The sequence below is a fragment of the Nicotiana tomentosiformis genome, chromosome 7, assembly GCF_000390325.3.
Source record: "Nicotiana tomentosiformis chromosome 7, ASM39032v3, whole genome shotgun sequence".
NCBI classification, from domain to species: Eukaryota; Viridiplantae; Streptophyta; class Magnoliopsida; order Solanales; family Solanaceae; genus Nicotiana; species Nicotiana tomentosiformis.
In genome coordinates this window covers 81,418,302-81,437,562 of record NC_090818.1, presented here as the reverse complement: position 1 = coordinate 81,437,562, position 19,261 = coordinate 81,418,302, and the positions used below count along the sequence as shown (strand labels likewise).

The 19,261-nt window shown below is 38.0% G+C and overlaps 1 long non-coding RNA gene across 1 annotated transcript in view; it reads right to left on the bottom strand.

Moving 5' to 3' along the window:
- The window catches only part of LOC138895154 (uncharacterized), a 68,500-nt gene extending 50,881 nt beyond the window's left edge, over positions 1-17,619 (bottom strand). The window contains exon 1 of the long non-coding RNA XR_011409371.1: positions 17,502-17,619. This is a non-coding gene — a long non-coding RNA (uncharacterized lncRNA). The remainder of the gene's footprint in view (positions 1-17,501) is intronic.
- Between the last annotated feature and the right edge of the window lie 1,642 nt (positions 17,620-19,261).

Genomic DNA, 19,261 nt, shown 5'->3' with positions numbered 1-19,261 from the left:
TCAATGTACATGTATAAATGAATGAAATGCATATGAAATACGTCAATAAAATCTCTCGGAACGTCATAGGACCATTATGCCTCTGATTAATATCATGAAATAAACTTTATCAACTTACGTATTTTCTGAGACCCATGAACAGATGATAGAATAATAGGACACATGTGGAATCAAGGACATAAGCATCTCTAGTATTTCTATGAGTACAGTCATTTATGGAAGTTGTGCATTTGCTCGTTTTGTTTGCACCGTATGGATCATACCAAAAAGAAAGAAGGGATAGCCTTAACATACCTAAGTCGATTCTCTTGAGAAAGATTACACCGTACTCCCTTAAAATTACAAAATCTCATGTTAATTTGAATTGTTGAAGGTCTTGGGTGTTGCTTATATGACTTTCGTTTGTAACACACAACATTTATGTTTGAATCCTCATCAGATGCCTATGAGAATGAGTTTGTGATTCATGTTGCTTATCCATCCATGTCTCTTAAGTTAGAGATATATTTTATACATGGATGTGCAGCCACCACATAATCCATAATGATTTAAATCTTGCCACCTATTCTACAATGACATAAGAGTCATTAGGTTTGGGGGATGCCACGTAATTCCCTTGTTGAGGGGATTTAATCTTTATCCAGTAATCTTTAATTAATTAGGTAATATCTCATTACCCAATAATTAACCAATTACCCACATAATTAAGAATTATCTCAACATCCTTAAAATACTACTCATTTTTAACATACCTTATACACCTTACTATTACAGTCATGTAGTACCTTGTATGGTACTAGTCCATAAATACCGGGTATTGTAGCTCGAACCGTATTCTATCCTATATCGTCAAACTTCGATGAAACTCACTTTCTTTGATTTGTTTACCCTTTAATCTCCATGGCACTTACTTATCGCTTGTTATAAATAGCATAAATGCTTATAACCTCAAGAAAATCTCATCCCCCAGTCTATGTCGATTAAGTTATGACGAAATGTTTACATACGAAATGCGGGATATAACATCCTTCCTCCCTTAGAAAACTTCATCCTCAAATGTTTAATTCTCCGGGATCTATATAAATCTTGGCTAGTCGCCTTTGTAACAATACTACTACCAACTCTTCCTGTCGAAAGTACTTTGGAGAAACAATAATGTGGAAGAACCATCTCCTTTGACGTAAATTCAATTTCTTTTGCTTGAAGATATACAGGAGGCTCTTATGATCCGTATAGATATCAACATGAATGCCATACAAGTAGTGCCTCCACATCTTTAGTGCATGAATCACTGTGACTAACACTAAATCATGGGTCGAATAATTCTTCTCATGCTTTCTTAGTTGTCTAGAAGCATAAGCTACAACCTTACCATCGGTCACAATAGATAACATAACCATCGGTCCCTTCTGGGAGCGTTAGAACCGGTGCTGAAGTTAATCTGTCCTTCAATGCCTGAAAACTCCATTCGCAAGCATCAGTCCATTGAAACTTTGCTCCCTTCTGAGTCAACTTTGTCAAAGGTGCTGAAAGGGAAGAAAATCCATTTACAAATATCCTGTAATAACCTGCCAAACCGAGAAAGCTACGAACCTCCGTCGGTGTCGTGGGTCTAGGCCAAGTCTTTACTGCCTCAATCTTTTGTGTATCAACCCGGATACCTTCACCCGAAATGATATGCCAAGGAAAGCTACAAAGTTCAACCAGAATTCAAATTTAGAGAATTTTGCATACAACTTCCCTTTTTGTAGAACTCTGAGCACGGTACGCAAATGATATGCATGCTCAGCCTCTGAACGGGAATACACCAATATATTGTCAATAAATACAATTATGAATAGATCTAAAAAGGGTCTGAATACACGGTTCATCAAATCCATGAATACTGCTGGGGCATTGGTCAAACCGAACGACATAACATGAAACTCAAAGTGCCCGTATCTGGTCTTGAATGCTGTCTTCGGAATATCTTTCTCCTTAATCCTTACTTGATGGTACCCGAACCTCTAGTCTATCTTTGAGAAACACTTGGCACCTTGCAACTGATCAAATAAATCATCAATCCTCACAAATAACAGGTGTTCCCCATGGTGATGTACTAGGTCTGATAAAGCATTTTTCAAGCAAGTCCTTTAGTTGTTCCTTCAACTCTTTCAGCTCTACGGGGGCCATTCTATAGGGAGGAATATATATTGGATGAGTATCTGGTAGTAGGTCAATAGAAAACTCAATTTTTCGCTCTGGTGGAAGACCCGGAAGCTCATCGGGAAAAATATCGGGAAACTCATTAACCACAGGGATGGACTGAATGGTTGGTGACTCTACTTCCACATCCCGTACCCGAACTAAGTGATAAATACAACCCTTTCTGATCATCTTCCTTGCCTTGAGATAGGATATAAATTTACCTCTGGGCGATGCCGTATTACCTTTCCATTCCAAAACAGGCTCCCCTGGAAATTGGAATCGGACCATCTTTGATCTACAATCAATGTTGGCATGACAAGAAGCCAACCAATCCATACCCATTATAATATCAAATTCTACCATATCTAACTCGATTAGGTCCGCTACGGTAGATCGACTATGAACTACTATTATACAACCTCTATATACTCGCTTAGCTATTACTGAGTCGCCAACAGGTGTAGACACCTCAAAAGGTTTAACCAATTCAGGTTTTATTCCAAACTTACTAGCAACCAATAGAGTAGCATATGATAAGTTGGAACCTGGGTCAATCAATGCATATACATCATATGAGAAGACTGATAATATACCTATAGCAACATCAGGCGATGACTCCTGATCCTGTCATCCTGCCAACGCATAAATGCGGTTCTGAGGATCGCTCGAGCTAGATGCTCCACCTCTGCCTCTAGCACGACTCATTGGTTCTTGTGAACCTTGCCCAGGGGGACGTACTGATGATGACGAACCAGCTACAGATCCCGCTGGCTGAGCTATGCTTGCATCACCTCTCATCGGACAATCCCTCATAACGTGGCCCGGATAACCATAAGTATAACAAACACCCAACCCCATACGGCACTGCCCGGCATGCTGCTTACCACACTGACCAATCCCTGAATATGTGGAACGATCAAATCTCTTACCGCCAAACTGAGAGGGCGCGCTAGCCGATGGTTGGGCTGGATACCTCGGGTATTGTGGTCTCTGACCACCTTGAAACTCACCAGAAGGACCCGAAGACCTCGCTCTCTTATTCTGGGCCCTATCATGCTCACGATCGTCCCTCTGTTTCTGCTTACGCTCCTCTACACCCTAAGCGTATGCCTGAATATGAGAAATATCCATGTCTACTTGAAGTGAGACCGACATACAATCGTTAAGCAAGTGCGGCTCTAACCCCATCACGAATCGGTGAACCCGATCCTCCATCTTAGATACAATAGTGGGAGCATACCTAGCCAAGTGCGGCTCTGTAAACTCCTGCCATATTGCTGGAGGGGCATCCTCACCTCTGGACAACACCCAAGACTCATACCAATTAACTACAATATCCTGAAGTCTATAGAAACCTAGCTCAACCGACTCAGTTGCAGTGGCCTTCATTACCCTCAAAGTCCTCTGCATTCTATCGATAAATACCTGAGGGTCTTCGTTTGGATCTGCCCCAGTGAATACCGGAGAGTCCAAATTAATGAAATCACGAACCCTCACATTGACAGACCTATCTGCATGACCAATACCTACTTCCTGACGCCGAGCCTGTGTGGCTACTAATTGAGTTAATAGTTGAATAGCATCTCTCATCTCCTGACCTGGTGCATCTGGCTGAGGGGCTGAACACACAGGGGCGGACGCTGGAGCTGGTGCCCCTCGGAGCTCTTCTGGAGAGGGCGGGGTATGTGAAGTCTGAGATGGAATCTCACTATGAGACTCTCCCCGAGCCCTGGTAACTCGTGGCGCTCGACTAGTAGTCTCACCAGCCACAGACTTTTCCTTCTGGGTGGCTGTAGTCTTCGGAGGCATTGCTGAAAATGTAACATATCGTTAGGAACATAAATTCTTATATCGCACGATATAAGAAAAGAAGAGAGGATAATATCCTATATGGCCTGTAGCCTCCTGTCTATAAGTGTGGTGCACAACACACCCATAAACAAGACTCTACTAGACACGGTCTGCAGACAACCCTAGGGTGCCCGAGTTCTACCTGTCGAACACCCCTGAGCATGCGACTAATATATGAACATGAATAACATCTGCTGAATTACGAGAATATCATACATGAGGAAAATCTGCCCAAAAGACATATGTACATATACGTGCAGAATACGTAGGATGAGCCGACAAGGCCACATACTATCCAACTATTCATAACTATCTACAGACCTCTAATAGAATATACAACTGTACAAGGACGGGACTGGGCCATGTCATACCCATATATGCATACAAGCATATCGTACCATAATCAAAAGCAGCTCCAGATCAAATGGAGCATGCCAACTCTTGCTGATCAAGGATCCTAAGAAGGGGGACCGTCTGCTTATCTACCTGTACCTGCGGGCATGAAACGCAGGCCCCGGGAAATAGGGCGTCAGTACGAATAATGTACAGAGTATGTAAGGCATAAAAATAAGTACATAACCGACATAGATAAAACATGGAATAAAGAATTCTGCCTGTAAGTCTAAATCACTTTGTAAATCCTAAAACATTTATAATGTCATGCACGTGCGTATAAATATCGTGTCATGCATAGGTATAGGTGTACACAATATCATCAAGCCTCTGAGGGTATCCCATTATATCATCTCGGCCACTGTGGGCAAAATCATCATATGTACCAGCTAATCATGTGGTGGTGCGTATATAACACCGTAACCTTTTCCCATATCACATATATATATAATATACGGGTATATAATGCCATCTGGTCATGGGTTAATGTACATGTATAAATGAATGAAATGCATACGAAATACGTCAATAAAATCTCTCGGAATGTCATTAGACCATTATGCCTCTGATTAATATCATGAAATAAACTTTATCAACTTACGTATTTTCTGAGACCCATGAACAGATGATAGAATAATAGGATACATGTGGAATCAAGGACATAAGCTTCTCTAGCATTTTTATGAGTAGAGTCATTTATGGAAGTTGTGCATTTGTTCGTTTTGTTTGCACCGTATGGATCATGCCAAAAAGAAAGAAGAGATAGCCTTAACATACCTGAATCAATTCTCTTGAGAAAGATTACACTGTACTCCCTTAAAATTGTAAAATCTCACGCTAATTTGAATTGTTGAAGGTCTTGGGTGTTGCTTATATGACTTTCGTTTGTAACACACAACATTTACGTTTGAATCGTTATCAGATTCCTATGAGAATGAGTTTATGATTCATGTTGCTTATCCATCCATGTCTCTTAAGTTAGAGATATATTTTATACATGGATGTGCAGCCACCACATAATCCATAATGATTTAAATCTTGCCACCTATTCTATAATGACTTAGGAGTCATTAGGTTTGGGGGATGCCACGTAATTCCCTTGTTGAGGGGATTTAATCTTTATCCAGTAATCTTTAATTAAATAGGTAATATCCCATTACCCAATAACTAACCAATTACCCACATAATTAAGAATTATCTCAACGTACTTAAAATACTACTCACTTTTAACATACCTTATACACATTACTATGATAGTCATGTAGTACCTTGTATGACACTAGTCCATAAATACCAGGTATTATAGCTCGGACCGTATTCTAACCCATATCGACAAACTTCGACTAAACTCACTTTCTTTGATTCGTTTACCCTTTAACCTCTACGGCATTTACTTATCGCTTGTTATAAATAGCATAAATACTTATAACCTCAAGATAATCTCATCCCCCAGTCTATGTCGATTAACTTACGACAAAACTTTTACGTACGAAATGCGGGATATAACATCCTTCCCCCCTTAGAAAAATTCATCCTCGAATGTTTAATTCCCCGGGATCTATATAAATCTTGGCTAGTCGCCTTTGTAACAATACTACTACCAACTCTTCCTGTCGAAAGTACTTTGGAGAAACAATAATGTGGAAGAAATGACTTGGGAGGCCGAAGAAGACATAAAGTCTAGATATTCTCACTTATTTCCTCTTCCAGAGAAGGGTCCGACTGAGACATCACAACCTTAAGGTATGTGTATGGGTTCTTGTGTTAGTTATTGTCATTGGTCGTGTGAGGCTATTGTTGTTATTGATGATTGTGGCCCTATGTGGCAATGAATTATTGAGTTTTCTACAGGAAGGGTTGGTAGTTGTACTGTTACAAAGGCGACTCTGCCAAAACTTTATATAGATCCCGGGGAGTTAAATATTTGAGGACGAATATTTCTAGGGGGGAGGTTGTTACATCCCGTATTTCGTATGTTAAAGTTTCGCCGTAAGTTAATCGACGTAATCCCGGGAATGAGATTATTTTTGAGGTTATAAGTATTTTTGTTATTTGTAACAAGTGATAAGTGAGTACCGTGAAGTTTAGAAGGTAAACAAATCAAACAATGAGTATTCGTTGAAGTTTGTCAATTTGGGATAAAATACGGTCCAAGCTATAATACCCTGTATTTATGGACTAGTGCCATACAAGGTACCACATAACCATGATAATTAGATATATAAAGTGTGTTAAAAGTAATTAGTATTTTAAATAATTTGAGCTAATTCTTCATTATGTGATAATGGGTTAATTAATGGTTTTAGTGGGAGATTAACAAACTAATTAGGAATTTGTGCCTAAGAAATTAGTGGAGATACCATCTCCATGTGGCATCAAATGGGTGTATTAATCAAACCTAATAGTGACTAGATAAGTTATGTAACTAGGTGGCATATTTAGGGGACAGGATGGCAAAGTAATCACATAAAGTGGGGCCCACAACCCACTATGATAAAGAGACATCCATACTTCATTAAGAGTGATATAGATTAGAAAGGTGATAGAGGAGGAGACACAAAAAGAATGCATATAAATCATATAATTCCACTATTGGATTAGTATTTCCATGTATATAGCAGCAACACAATTATGAATTATGTAATAGCAACGTGACTTGCAATTAAGGGGTTAAAGGGATTGTTAAGAGAATTGGCTCAGGTATGTTAAGGATATCCCTTCTTTCCTTTTGGCATGATCCATATGGTACAAATGAAACGAGCAAACGCACAATTTTCATAAATGTCTCTATTCATAGAAGCACTAAGGGTGCCTATGTTGTTGAATTCCCATGTGTTATTATATTGTTACATCCCATACTTTTCTACAGAGAATTTGTGACCATAAGACCCCATAAGTTTAACAACCTTGATATCGTTAGATACATTCTGATATGGTATTTATGTTGAGTGGAATATTTTTGTAAAAAGTTTGAAAAATATGATTTTATATAGTTATTAATATTACTACTTTCGAATATATTTTAAATTATACACATGATATGAGGAAGTTTATGAGATTTTCTTTATTGTAAAAGATAAAAATTATTTTTTTTCACAAGATACTATAATGAAATAATAGTGTATGTATTTATTTTATAAGGTACCATATGACCATGATAGTAGGGTACATAAAGTGTGTTAAAAGTGGGTAGTATTTTAAGTAATTTGAGATAATTCTTAATTATGCGGGTAAATTGGTAATTATCAAAAATGGTTGGGATAAGAACATCACGTGGCAGTGATATGTGATATATTAAAGTGACTATTGAATCACTTTGATAAGGTGGCATCTCTTAACTATAATACAATCACCCCCCCCCCCCAATTCATTAAGGATGTCTAAGATATTAGAAATCTTGAACCTTCTCAAGTTTGACTAGCAATTTTGCCAAACAATGAAATATGGAGAGAGCTAATTAGCTGATCCTCTCTTCAGTCGTTCTTAGTTTGAATCGCAATATCAAAATTTAAACTCTTAGACTTTATCTTTACTCTTTCTTTCTAAGGGTATTTACTTCTTTTTCTTGCCTTTAATATGTGAAGTATAAATTTGACCAAAATAAAGGGTAAGTGTAGTATAAAGATAGTAGAGGTTGAGTTGGATCTGTAGTTTTATTGGGATTGTTGAGTGTTGAGAGATTTGAATACAGGAACGAGAGCCATTCTCATACCTTTGAGACAGTTTGTTCTTCGATGATGATATGTTGTTTCTTTTTTCAATTTCTCATTGCCAAAAGATGAGTTACGTGACCTTGTGATAATTCCCTAGTCGACAACACTACCTTCTATCTCACTAGTTCATGCGGCTCAGGTTTCAATTGCTTAAGGGGTCCAGGTATGTTAAGGTTATCACTCCTTTTATTTTGTCATGATCCAAGTAACGATACGTAAACGTAATGCTATTTCATAAGTGTTTCTACTCTTAGCAGTTAAGGATGTCTACGTTATTCATTCCTGTAAAGTTATATTCAAGTATGTTTAAATATGTTGTTAAGTCTATATTGAGGCATACGATAAAGATGTTAATGTTTATAATATAGTGATACACGCATCTTCATGCATATTCATTTACCACCATGGTACGGCCGGTCGGGCAGTTACCACCGGTTGGGCAGTTATGTATCATATTTATCACTGGTTGGGCAGTCATGCATATTTGTTTACCACCAAGCTACGGTCGGTCGGGTAGTCATGCATTTACCGCCGCGCTACGGCCGGTCGGGCAGTTACCACTAATCAGTTGGGCAGTCATGCATCATACGATATGGATAATAGTCTTAAAGAGAAGCATTGTATATATATATATATGAGTATAATAAGTATGCATATACGGTGGCACTCGAGAGATTCAGATTGATTCTTATATGTCTTTAATTAATGTTGACCTATTGTTATGTTTCAGTTCTGCCTTACATACTCAGTATATTATTCGTACTGACGTCCTTTTGTTGGGGACGCTGCATTCATCCCTGCATGTGTAGATAATCAGTTTGACGAGCCCTCATAGTAGACGAGATTGGCATTCATCAAAGGATCGGTAAGACTCCACCTCATTTGGAGTGCAGCCGAGTCTATGAGTCATCGTGTCAGAGTTTTGCCAAAGACTTATGGGTAGGCCGGTACCCTGTCCCATTTGATGTCAAATAATTTTAGAGGCTTTGTAGACAAGTTTATTTTGTACAGTATGTCAGAGGCCTTGACGGCCCGTATGTATTCATGTTTTAAGAAGAATGATTCACTGATACAGTGTTTCCTACTTATAGTGATACATTACGGGTTGTGGCCATGTTGGCCCATGATAGTTACAAAGAAAGTAAAGGAGTTACAGAATGGTTCGCTCGGGCCAGTACGACACCGGGTGCCAGCCACGCCTCCCCAGGTTTGGGGCGTGACAAAGTGATATCAAAGCGGGTCGTGTCCTAGGGAGTCTACAAAGTCGTGCCTAGTAGAGTCTCACTTATGGGTGTGTTGCACGCCACATTTATAATTGAGAGGCTATAGGGCATTTAGGAAATGTTACCCTTCTTTTATTTCCAGATCGTGCCATAGAGCTGAGTCGTAAGAAGTCAGTATGAAGCTTTCGCCAGATTTTGTATGCACCAGAGGTGTAGGTATTACAGTATAGCTTTAAGGCGTAATATGGAAGGGAGTTTATGAAAGAAACAGAAGATACGATGTAAGATTGAAAGTTAAGTAAGGTAAATATGAAGAAGATACGAGATATTCAAGTACAAGAGATTGTGAATAGTCGAGACTTCAGATAGAGGTTGGGTTTTAGTTTAGTTTACAGAGGAGACCCTAGAGAAAATTTTTGTAAATCTATAAGAGTTAACTTTCGAGGAGGAATGTTCTAAAGGGGGGAAGGATGTTACATCTCGTACTTTTCTACAGAGGATTTGTGACCATAAGAACCCGTAAGTTTAACAACCTTGATACCGTTAGATACATTTTGATATGGTATTTATATTGAGTGGAACATTTTTGTAAAAAGTTTGAAAAATATAATTTTATATAGTTATTAATATTACTACTTTCGAATATATTTTAAATTATACACATGATATGAGGAAGTTTATGAGATTTTCTTTATTGTAAAAGAGAGAAATTATTTTTTTTTCACAAGAAATGAAGGTTATCTTTTTTTTTTTTTTAATCATTTTAAGAATTAAGCATACGAAAATTTGTACTCTTTATATGAGATTAGAAAAATTAGAAGTTAAGAAAATATATATATATATATATTTTTACACGGATATTATAATGAAATAATAGTGTATGTATTTATTTTATAAGGTACCATATGACCATGATAGTAGGGTACATAAAGTGTGTTAAAAGTGGGTAGTATTTTAAGTAATTTGAGATAATTCTTAATTATGCGGGTAAATTGGTAATTATCAAAAATGGTTGGGATAAGAACATCACGTGGCAGTGATATGTGATATATTAAAGTGACTATTGAATCACTTTGATAAGGTGGCATCTCTTAACTATAATACAATCACCCCCCCCCCCCCCCCAATTCATTAAGGATGTCTAAGATATTAGAAATCTTGAACCTTCTCAAGTTTGACTAGCAATTTTGCCAAACAATGAAATATGGAGAGAGCTAATTAGCTGATCCTCTCTTCAGTCGTTCTTAGTTTGAATCGCAATATCAAAATTTAAACTCTTAGACTTTATCTTTACTCTTTCTTTCTAAGGGTATTTACTTCTTTTTCTTGCCTTTAATATGTGAAGTATAAATTTGACCAAAATAAAGGGTAAGTGTAGTATAAAGATAGTAGAGGTTGAGTTGGATCTGTAGTTTTATTGGGATTGTTGAGTGTTGAGAGATTTGAATACAGGAACGAGAGCCATTCTCATACCTTTGAGACAGTTTGTTCTTCGATGATGATATGTTGTTTCTTTTTTCAATTTCTCATTGCCAAAAGATGAGTTACGTGACCTTCTGATAATTCCCTAGTCGACAACACTACCTTCTATCTCACTAGTTCATGCGGCTCAGGTCTCAATTGCTTAAGGGGTCCAGGTATGTTAAGGTTATCACTCCTTTTATTTTGTCATGATCCAAGTAACGATACGTAAACGTAATGCTATTTCATAAGTGTTTCTACTCTTAGCAGTTAAGGATGTCTACGTTATTCATTCCTGTAAAGTTATATTCAAGTATGTTTAAATATGTTGTTAAGTCTATATTGAGGCATATGATAAAGATGTTAATGTTTATAATATAGTGATACACGCATCTTCATGCATATTCATTTACCACCGTGGTACGGCCGGTCGGGCAGTTACCACCGGTTGGGCAGTTATGTATCATATTTATCACTGGTTGGGCAGTCATGCATATTTGTTTACCACCGAGCTACAGTCGGTCGGGCAGTCATGCATTTACCGCCGCGCTACGGCCGGTCGGGCAGTTACCACTGATCAGTTGGGCAGTCATGCATCATACGATATGGATAATAGTCTTAAAGAGAAGCATTGTATATATATATATATGAGTATAATAAGTATGCATATACGGTGGCACTCGAGAGATTCAGATTGATTCTTATATGTCTTTAATTAATGTTGACCTATTGTTATGTTTCAGTTCTGCCTTACATATTCAGTACATTATTCGTACTGATGTCCTTTTGTTGGGGACGCTGCATTCATGCCTGCATGTGTAGATAATCAGTTTGAAGAGCCCTCATAGTAGACGAGATTCGCATTCATCAAAGGATCGGTAAGACTCCACCTCATTTGGAGTGCAGCCGAGTCTATGAGTCATCGTGTCAGAGTTTTGCCAAAGACTTATGCTTAGGCCGGTACCCTGTCCCATTTGATGTCAAATAATTTTAGAGGCTTTGTAGACAAGTTCATTTTGTACAGTATGTCAGAGGCCTTGACGGCCCGTATGTATTCATGTTTTAAGAAGAATGATTCAGTGATACAGTGTTTCCTACTTATAGTGATACATTACGGGTTGTGGCCATGTTGGCCCATGATAGTTACAAAGAAAGTAAAGGAGTTACAGAATGGTTCGCTCGGGCCAGTACGACACCGGGTGCCAGCCACGCCTCCCCAGGTTTGGGGCGTGACAAAGTGATATCAAAGCGGGTCGTGTCCTAGGGAGTCTACAAAGTCGTACCTAGTAGAGTCTCACTTATGGATGTGTTGCACGCCACATTTATAATTGAGAGGCTATAGGGCATTTAGGAAATGTTACCCTTCTTTTATTTCCAGATCGTGCCATAGAGCTGAGTCGTAAGAAGTCAGTATGAAGCTTTCCCTAGATTTTGTATGCACCAGAGGTGTAGGTATTACAGTATAGCTTTAAGGCGTAATATGGAAGGGAGTTTATGAAAGAAACAGAAGATACGATGTAAGATTGAAAGGTAAGTAAGGTAAATATGAAGAAGATACGAGATATTCAAGTACAAGAGATTGTGAATAGTCGAGACTTCAGATAGAGGTTGGGTTTTAGTTTAGTTTACAGAGGAGACCCTAGAGAAAATTTTTGTAAATCTATAAGAGTTAACTTTCGAGGACGAATGTTCTAAAGGGGGGAAGGATGTTACATCCCGTACTTTTCTACAGAGGATTTGTGACCATAAGACCCCGTAAGTTTAACAATCTTGATACCGTTAGATACATTTTGGTATGGTATTTATATTGAGTGGTACATTTTTGTAAAAAGTTTGAAAAATATAATTTTATATAGTTATTAATATTACTACTTTCGAATATATTTTAAATTATACACATGATATGAGGAAGTTTATGAGATTTTCTTTATTATAAAAGATAGAAATTATTTTTTTTTCACAAGAAATGAAGGTTATCTTTTTTTTTTTTTAAAATCATTTTAAGAATTAAGCATACGAAAATTTGTACTCTTTATATGAGATTAGAAAAATTAGAAGTTGAGAAAATATATATATATATACTTTTACACGGATATTTTAATAAAATAATAGTGTATGTATTTATTTTATATGGTACCATATGACCATGATAGTAGGGTACATAAAGTGTATTAAAAGTAGGTAGTATTTTAAGTAATTTGAGATAATTCTTAATTATGCGGGTAAATTGGCAATTATCAAAAATGGTTGGGGTAAGAACATCACGTGGCAGTGATATGTGATATATTAAAGTGACTATTGAATCACTTTGATAAGGTGGCATCTCTTAACTATAATACAATCACTCCCCCCCCCCCCCCCAAAAAAAATTCATTAAGGATGTCTAAGATATTAGAAATCTTGAATCTTCTCAAGTTTGAATAGCAATTTTGCCAAACAATAAAATATGGAGAGAGCTAATTAGCTGATTCTCTCTTCAGTCGTTCTTAGTTTGAATCGCAATATCAAAATTTAAACTCTTATACTTTATCTTTACTCTTTATTTCTAAGGGTATTTACTTCTTTTTCTTGCCTTTAATATGTGAAGTATAAATTTGACCAAAATAAAGGGTAAGTGTAGTATAAAGATAGTAGAGGTTGAGTTAGATCTGTAGTTTTATTGGGATTGTTGAGTGTTGAGAGATTTGAATACAGGAACGAGAGCCATTCTCATACCTTTAAGACAGTTTGTTCTTCGATGATGATATATTGTTTCTTTTTTCAATTTCTCATTGCCAAAAGATGAGTTACGTGACCTTCTGATAATTCCCTAGTCGACAACACTACCTTCTATCTCACTAGTTCATGCGACTCAGGTCTCAATTGCTTAAGGGGTCCAAGTATGTTAAGGTTATCACTCCTTTTATTTTGGCACGATCCAAGTAAGGATACGTAAACATAATGCTATTTCATAAGTGTTTCTACTCTTAGAAGTTAAAGATGTGTACGTTATTCATTCCTGTAAAGTTATATTCAAGTATGTTTAAATATGTTGCTAAGTCTATATTGAGGCGTACGATAAAGATGTTAATATTTATAATATAGTGATACACGCATCTTCATGCATATTCATTTACCACCGTGCTACGGCCTGTCGGGCAGTTACCACCGGTTGGGCAGTTATGTATCATTATTTACCACCGGTTGGACAGTCATGCATATTTATTTACCACTGAGCTACGGCCGGTCAGGCAGTCATGTATTTACCACCGCGCTACGGCCGGTCGGACAGTTACCACTGATCAGTTGGGCAGTCATGCATCATACAATATGGATAATAGTGTTAAAGAGAAGCATTGTGTATATATATATGAGTATAATAATTATGCATATACAGTGGCACTCCAGAGATTCAGGTTGATTCTTATATGTCCTTAACTAATGTTAACTTATTGTTATGTTTCAGTTCTGCCTTACATACTCAGTACATTATTCGTACTTACGTCCGTTTGTTGGGGACGCTGCATTCATGCCTGGAGGTGTAGATAATCAATTTGACGAGCCCTCATAGTAGATGAGATTGGCATTCAGCAAAGGATCGGTAAGACTCCACCTCATTCGGAGTGCAGCCGAGTCTATGAGTCATCGTGTCAGAGTTTTGCCAAAGACTTATGGGTAGGCCAGTACCCTGTCCCATTTGATGTCAAATAATCTTAGAGGCTTTGTAGACAGAGGTTCATTTCGTACAGTATGTCAGAGGCCTTGACGGCCCGTATGTATTCATGTTTTAAGAAAAATGATTCAGTGATACAGTGTTGCCCACTTATAGTGATACATTACAAGTTTTGGCCATGTTGGCCCATGATAGTTACAAAGAAAGTAAAGGAGTTACAGAATGCTTTGCGCGGGCCAGTACGACACCGGGTGCCAGCCACGCCTCCCCAGGTTTGGGGTGTGACATATATCTTTTGTTCATGGGTCTCAGAAGTTTTTTTGTGGTTGATAAAATTTATCCGGAAGCATATTGATCTTATGACATTGCGAGAAATCTTATTAACTTATTTCTTATGCATTTTATTCAGGTGTACATATACATTGACCCATGACCAGATGGTGTTATATACGCGTATATTATATGTATATGGGATATGGGAAAAGGTTACAATGTTATATACGCACCACCATCTGATCAGTTGGTATACGTTGATGATTTCGTCCACAGAGGCCGAGATGATATGATGGGATGCCCTCAGAGGCTTGATGATGTTATGCACACATATACCTACGCATGATATGACATTTATACGCATATGCATGACTTTATAAATATTTCAGGATTCACAAAGTTATTTAGACTTACAGGCGGATTCCTTTACTCCATGTTTTTTATGTCTTTTATGTACTGATTTTCATGCCTTACATACTCGGTACATTATTCGTACTGACGCTCCTATTTCCTGGGGCCTGCGTTTCATGCCCGCAGGTGCAGGTAGACAGGTTAACGGTCCCCCTTTTTAGGATCCTTGATAAGCGAGAGTTGGTGTGTTCCACTTGATCCGGAGTTGTTATTAGTTTTGGTACGCTATTTTTATATGTAGATATGGTTACGACGGGGCTCAGTCCCGTCCTTCATATAGTTGTACACTCTATCAGAGGTTTGTAGATAGTCACGTATAATTGGATAGTATGTGGCCTTGTCGGCTTCTAGTTTTGGATATATAGTTGTCTATAGCAGCCTTGTCGGCTCGCCCTACCGTATTCCACATGTATATGTATATATGTTTTTTGACATGTTTTCCTTACATACGTTATTCACGTGATTCAGCAGTTTATTGACAGATGTTATTCATAACCTACCCTTAATTCATGTTTATATCTTAGATGCATGCTTAGGGGCGTTCGACAGGTAGGACCCGGGCACTCGTCATGGCCCATCGGTTTGGGTCGTGACACAACAATAGCTTGAATCTTACTAGGATCAACTTTCACTTCTTCAGCTGAAACAACATGTCACAAAAAAGCCACTTCACTAAGCCAGAATTCACATTTGGAAAGCTTAGCATAAAGCTTTTTCTCCTCCAAAATTTGCAAAACAATCCGGAGATGTTTATCATGATCTTCACTAATTTGGAATATATTAAAATATCATCTATGAAGACAACCACGAATTGATAAAGATAAGGCTTGAATACACGATTCATTAGATCCATGAACACTGCAGGAGTATTTGTCAACCAAATGGCATCACCTAAAATTCATAATGACCATAGTGAGTCCTAAAGGCAGTTTTAGGAACATCTTGCTCACTTACTCGTAATTGGTAATACCCAGACTTCAAGTCAATTTTATAGAACAACCTAGCACCCTTTAGCCGATCAAATAAACCATCGATTCTAGGCAACATATATCTATTATTAATTGTTACCTTATTCAGTTGCTGGTAATCAATACAAAGCCGAAGAGTGCTATCTTTCTTTTTCACAAATAAAACAAGATCTCCCCAAGGACAAACACTTGGGCGAATAAAACCCTTCTCACGAAGTTCTTGCAATTGAATTTTCAACTCTTTCAATTCTGCCGGAGCCGTTCGGTAAGGCGTTATGGAAATAAGAGTAGTTCCATGTCACGACCCAAACCGATGGGCCACGACGGATGCCCGAGTCGTACCTGTGGAACACCCTTAAGCATACGTCTAAGGTATAAACATGAATAATGTATGTGAGGGAAACCTGCCCAAAAGACATATATAGATAGACATACGAAATACAGTGGGGCGAGCCGGCAAGGCTGCTATAGACAACTATATATACCCAAAATTGGAAGTCGAAAATGCCACATACTATCCAACTATACATAACTGTCTACAGACCTCTAATAGAAAATAAAACTGTACAAGGACGGGACTGGGCCATGTCATACCCATATATGTTACAAGCATATCGTACCAAAATAGAAAACAGCTCCGGATCAAGTGGAGCACGTCAACTCTCACTGATCGGGGATCCTAAGAAGGGGGACCGTCGACTTGCCTACTTGCACCTGCGGGCATGAAACGCAGGGCCCGGGAATAGGGTGTCAGTACGAATAATGTATTGAGTATGTAAGGCATAAAAATCAGTACATAACAGACATAGATAAAATATGGAATAAAGAATTCCGACTGTAAGTCTAAATCACTTTGTAAATCTTGAAATATTTATAATGTCATGCACATGCGTATAAATGTCGTGTCATGCATAGGTATAGGTGTACATAATATCATCAAGCCTCTGAGGGCATCCCATCATATCATCTCGGCCACTGTGGGCAAAATCACCAACATATACCAACTAATCAGGTGGTGGTGCGTATATAACATCGTAACCTTTTTCCATATCCCATATATATATATATATACATATAAATACGCATATATAACGCCATCTAGTCATGGGTCAAGGTATATGTATAAATGAATGAATGCATGAAAATATGTTAATAATCTCAATATTCCTTTCGGATAAACTTTATCAACTGCGTATCATTTTGAGACCCAAGAACAGAAGATATAATAATATGTCACATGGGGAATCAAGAACATAGAGACCCCTAATATTTCTATGAATAGAGTCGTTTATGAAAACTGTGTGTTTGCTCGTTTCTTCTGTATAATTTGGATCATGCCAAAAAGAAAGAAGGGATAGCCTTAACATACCTGGAGTAGGGAAAAATCAGTATGATATTCTTGGAAAAGGTCGCACCGTACTCCTTTAGAACCGCAAAATTTTACGTTGCTAAGGTGCTAATAATTCTCGCTAGAATTGATTTGGTCGCAAGAAATTTTGTTGGATTGAGTTTTAGTGTCTGGTTTGAAAATGTTGTGAATTTGAATTAGGAAGAAACCAAATTTGTAAGAATTGCTAATGTTCTGATTGTAGTGCTTTTGTATACAAAATATAAGAAATGAACTGTCTTTTAAGAAGTGGCTAAGAGTCATTTGTTTAAGAAGTGGCTTGCTGCCACGTGGGATTAGGGGTGGGGAATTTTAATCTTTATCCAATTTATTAGTTAATTAGGTAATGTCCCGTTACCCGATAATTAACCAATTACCCACATAATTAAAAATTATCTCAAATTACTTAAAATACTACTCATTTTTAATATACTTTATACATCATACTATTACGGTCATATGGTACCTTGTATGGTACTAGTTCATAAATTTCGGGTATTATAGCTCGGACCGTATTTTATCCCAAATCGGCAACCTTTAAAAACCTCATTTTCTTTGATTCGTGTACCCTCAAGATATCGCTTGGGATAAATAGCATAAATACGTTAACCTCAAGATAATCTCATCCCCGAGTCTACGTCGATTAACTGAAGACGAAACTTTAACGTACGAAAACACGAGATGTAACATCCTTCCCCCTTAGAAACATTCGTCCTTGAATGTTTAACTCCCCGGGATCTATATCACTTTGGCAGAGTCGCCTTGGTAACAATACTACTACCAACCCTTCCTGTAGAAACTCAATAATGCAACGCCACCTAGGACCACAATCATCAATAACGACAATGGACTCACACGACCAATGACAATAACTAACACAAGAATCCATACACGTACCTTAAGGTCGTGATGTCTCAGTCGGACCCTTCTCTGGAGGAGGAAATAAGTAGGGATATCTAGACTTCATGTCTTCCTCAGCCTCCCAAGTCATTTCTTCCACATTATTGTTTCTCCAAAGTACTTTCACCGAAGCTACATCTTTAGTTCTCAATCTCCGAACCTGTTTGTCTAATATAGCAATGGGAGTTTCTTCATATGATAGCTGCTCGGTGACCTGAACGTCATCAACTGACACGATTCTGGAAGGATCTCTGATACATTTACAGAGCATAGACACATGAAAGACTGGATGTACAGACTCCAAGTTCGAAGGCAAGTCTATCTCATATGCTACTTGGCCTACCTTGCGTATGATCCTATATGGTCCAATATACCGAGGGCTAAGTTTTCCTTTCTTACCGAACCTCATGACACCTTTTATCGGTGATACCTTTAGGAATACCCAGTCATTAATCTGAAATTCCAAGTCTCGCCGTCGATTATCCGTATAAGACTTCTGATGGCTTTGAGCTGCTAATAGCCTTTCCTGTATAAGCTTAATTTTCTCGATTGCCTATTGTACCAATTATGGTCCTACTAACGTAGTTTCCCCAATATCGAACCACCCTATAGGCGACCTACACTTCCGTCCGTAAAGAGCTTCGTATGGAGCCGTCTGAATACTGGAATGGTAGCTATTATTATATGCGAACTCAATAAGTGGCAGATGATCATCCCAGCTACCCTTGAAGTCTATCACACAAGCCCGTAGCATGTCTTCAAGTGTCTGAATAGTACGCTCAGCCTGGCCGTCTGTCTGGGGATGAAATGTTGTGCTAAGACTTACTTGAGTCCCTAATCCT